Source organism: Epinephelus lanceolatus, chromosome 3 (assembly GCF_041903045.1).
Source record: "Epinephelus lanceolatus isolate andai-2023 chromosome 3, ASM4190304v1, whole genome shotgun sequence".
Classification (NCBI taxonomy): Eukaryota; Metazoa; Chordata; class Actinopteri; order Perciformes; family Serranidae; genus Epinephelus; species Epinephelus lanceolatus.
The window spans coordinates 6,550,107-6,554,457 of record NC_135736.1 but is presented as its reverse complement, the minus strand read 5'-3'; the positions used below and the strand labels follow the sequence as shown (position 1 = coordinate 6,554,457).

The 4,351-nt window shown below is 41.1% G+C and overlaps 1 pseudogene across 1 annotated transcript; it reads right to left on the bottom strand.

Annotated features, from left to right (window-relative positions):
- Window positions 1-2,244: 2,244 nt before the first annotated feature.
- On the bottom strand, window positions 2,245-3,924 carry LOC144459615 (uncharacterized; annotated as a pseudogene). Its single transcript, XR_013488461.1, has 3 exons — window positions 3,719-3,924; window positions 3,311-3,593; window positions 2,245-3,174 (listed from the first exon to the last, which is right to left on the bottom strand). The product of XR_013488461.1 is annotated as an uncharacterized LOC144459615 (transcript).
- Window positions 3,925-4,351: the final 427 nt, after the last annotated feature.

The window sequence follows — 4,351 nt, the reverse complement described above, 5'->3', positions numbered from 1 at the left end:
CCAAGGCTCTGATGTTTCTGTTTGTGACCTTTTACACATCACTGTATGTTGTCTTTGACTTTTCTCCCAGAGACAATATGGTCTTGTAAAAATTGGTACAGCAATAGAGCTCTGAAAAGGTCTGGGCTAAGCCTCAGATCTCAAATCCTACACACACCCCGGTGCACACCTGACCTGTGCGGCACTGCTCATCTGGATTTGCTGTTTGGCAAAGATGAGAAAGGACAGCAAATGATGAAAAGCTGAAAACAGGCAATTTACTAAAAAACTAGGTTAATTCACATTTATTTTTGCTGTTTATTCATTGTATCTGATAATTATTATTAATGTTTGTTTAGTGGCCGCTGGCCCTGTGTTACTTAGCAAAAGTAACCCCTGGGCGAAGCAAGTTGAGTATCCCTGGTCTGGTGTGTAGGGTTTAGTGGCATCTAGTGGTGAGGTTGCAGATTACAACTAACTAAAACTCCTGTGTGCCAAGTGTGTAGGAAGACTACAGTGGCCGATGTGAAAACCCAAGTGGCCTTATCTAAAGCCAGTGTTGGGTTTGTCTGTTATGGGCTGCTGTAGAGAAACATGATGGACTGCGTGGAAGAGCTCATGCTAAGGTAACAGAAACACTGCAATTCTTAGTTTCAGGTGATTATAAACTAATGACAACATAGCTATGATTAGTAGTGATGGCAGAATGAAGCCTCATGAATCATTTTCTTTATTTTCTGAGCCCACTAGATGGCACTTTTTGTTCAACAAAAGGTTTAAAACACCAGATTTCGATTCTTTTAGCCTCTCTCTTTAAACCAAGAGCACCATCTAGTGGGCTTGGAAAATAAAGAAAATGCTTCATGAGGCTTCATTCTGCCATCACTAATGATTAGTGTATCCCATTTCTGCCAATATAGCCCTCCTAAATCCTACACACTGGATCTTAAGCACAACGTTGGAGTGAATCGCCATGATCCAGATACAGACTTTTCAAGATTAACAAATCTGGATGATAACTTTAAATAATTTTTGTTTGATATTGACAGCTATTGAGGGGATTTAGGGGTGCTGACATGAAAGACTACAGATGAAAACTAGCCTCCTGGTTTATTCTGGCATATTTACAGTAATGTTCATTAATATGCACTGACCCTGAGAAATAAACACAGTAAAATAAATATGTTTTCTTTTTACTTTACTTAAAATGCTTAGTAAATAGCCTAATGTCTACTTTATCACTGTGACTGTTAAACAAATCAAGTACAAAATATAAATAAATGTGAATATATATTTGACCAATTTATTTTTGACCAAGTTTTTACATTTTGTTCCTGAAATCCAGCCTTAATCCAGCCCTCTGCTGGAATCAGAATAACCCCAATTTTTTGGATCGAGGTATCCTGATCTTACTAACAAGTTCTGAAAACATACTGAAGATTTGTTCCAGATCAAAACCATGACTGGATCACATAATCTGATTCTAGTAATCTTCAAGACTTGATTAGATCCGATAGCCGAAATCCAGTCAGATTACTTCTAACAACTGGGCCTGGGTGATGAAGACACAAATGACTCATTCTAAGGTAATGAATACACGATTCTTATTTTCAGGTGATAAAACACTAAAGAAAACACTTTTTTCTCATTTCTGCCAATATATCCTCTAAATCCTACACACTAGACCATTGAAGCTCAAACCAGACACTTAAAGACATTCTGGTTTTGACTCTAGATTCCCTAATTAAGGTCAAGCTCTAAAAAATCCTTGGTCCTACCTTTCCCATAATGCAACACAACAGCATTTCTTAGGAGACCCTCTGGGTGTGTTCCAAATCACATACTTTTTTTTCTTAACTTCCCTTTGCATGCAGTATGCACACAATCAGTACATACTGTTTCCTCATAACATTACACCTGGAACTTTGACCCTCTTGCTTATATAGCCATTACCATTAAGCTAAAACTACATGCATTGGAGATTCTAGCAAATTACCTTCACAATAGTAAAACTGCATAGGCTATATTCACTGTTAGCTATTACAGTTTTTCTCAAATGCTAAAACACATTTCACAAACGTTTCCTCTATGTTCCCCAATGTCTAAACACAACACCCTTTTCTAAAGCTACATAAACACAACCACACCTTCTCACTTCAAAACTCAAACTTTCACACCAAAAGAGCAGCTCGAAGCTTTCAAAAATGTAAACACTATACACATCGTTACACACTACAGCAAAACAATTGAAAACACAATGCTCAATTTGTGAGAAGGTTCTTTGTTTCATAACTGCCAATGCATATTTTTTTAGAAACTTTACAGTAACGGATCTTCTTAGATCTCTGTAGAGGATTAGGCATTTAGATTTGTGAGTTTCATATGAAGAGTATAAATCTATAGAAAATACTGCATGTACACTACTGTAACACAACTCAATGCAAAAACAGAATCTATTGCACACAACAACTCTTGAAAACATGTTCAGGGTGTGAAGTTTTTTTATTTACTTTATTCACACCACAATCACTGTGCGGCATCATGTCGCTGAGCTGCATCGGGCCACATCACTTCATCCACATCGCAGGCTATATTTTCTCTTGCCAGGCACCACGGGAAAAACCCCCTGGAATGGCGAATCCATCCTTGGAAGGCCTCCACTGGGATGTCAGCACAGGCCAGCTCCATTGCCCTTAGGAGGTTCTCTCTAGTGTATGGTTGTCTGTCATAAACCTTCCATCTCCACGATGAGAAGAACTCCTCTATAGGGTTCAGGAAAGGGGAGTAGGGTGGCAGACAGACGTTTAAAAACTGGTTACTGTTGGTGGTGAACCACTCTCTGATTTGGTTTGTTCTGTGGAAGCGGACATTGTCCCAAATGATCACATAAATGGGATGTGCGGGCCCAGGATGGTGTTGTTGGCGGTCCAGGAGGATGTCTTTTAGCTCCTCTAGGAAGGTGAGGAGACGTTGGGTGTTGTAAGACCCAAGGACAGCATGCCGGTGGACAAGCCCCTCCGAACCCATGGCCGCACAAAGAGTAATATTACCCCCCCGTTGGCCAGGAACCTCAGTGATGGCTCTTTGGCCAATGATGTTACGGCCTCTTTGCCTTCGTTTCTGCAAGTTGAAGCCAGCCTCATCCAGGAAGAGGTACTCATGAGGTCTGGCCATCGCGTCCAACTGTAATATCCTCTGTGAAAATGTGAAAGTGCACAGGTGTTCAGAACAACAGTCAATCAGGTAGCACAGTATTGTCCAGAAGTAATGTAGGCCACTGAGCAACACAGTATGTCCACTAACTGTACTGTGAACATGGATGTATACTTACTTGCACATACTCGTAACGTAGGTCTTTGTGTCGCGCAGAGTTGCACTCAAAGGGAACCCTATAGACCTGTTTCATCCGCATCTTTTGGCGCCGGAGAACTCGGTCTATTGTGGCCAAGCTGACATCATCAATGCTCTCAAAGTTGACATTATCGGCAATGACTTTGTCTCTGATCTCCCGGAGTCTGATGAGGTTGTTCTCACGAACCATATCCACAATGAGGGTTTCTTGTGCCGCTGTAAATATGGCAGCCCTCCCACCTCTATGTGGCATTCTTTCAACTCTAAAGACAGAAACATGTGTTGTCAATTGACATGTTTTACAATAACAACTGATTTGAAACCAATAGACTACTTTCACAGGCTTGTAAAACTGTATTGTGACAAAGAAAGCAATAGAGTACAATACCTGTTGTGTTGTCTGAATGCCCTGATAATGTTGGCCACGGTGAACCTACTCAGGTTTGGACGGACTCTTAGTCCTGCTTCAGCCATTGTCATGCCATGGACAATGACATGGTCAATGACTGTTGCTCGCATCTCATCTGTAATGATGGTGCGAGGTTCTCTTGCTCTTCCTCCTGGACCTTCTCCTCTTCCTCGTTGGCCTGCTCCTCTTCCTCGTTGGCCTGCTCCTCTTCCTCGTTGGCCTGCTCCTCTCCCTCCTCTGACTCGGATTCGTCTTCCCCTGACTCTGCCTTCATCCATTGTGTTTGTTTGGAAACTGCACTCTGAACTTGCTTTTATACATGTGGTCACAGCATTAGCAACAGGTGTCTTCAATTTTGAGTCGTTGTGTGTAATGAATGACGCCAGGTGTGTTCATTGTGTTCAAATATTGCTGACTGTGGCAAGCATTTTGCATCACATGAGCTTTCATTTGAGAATATGAGCAGAGTTCTTTTGCAACTTGTGTTTTAGCAAGGAAAAATGTGTTTAGATTTATGAGAACGGAGGATTGTGTTTTGTGAATTGTGTCTTCATGTGAAATGTGTTTATGATATTGGCAAATGATGGCTAGATTTAGTAAATGTGTTTAGAC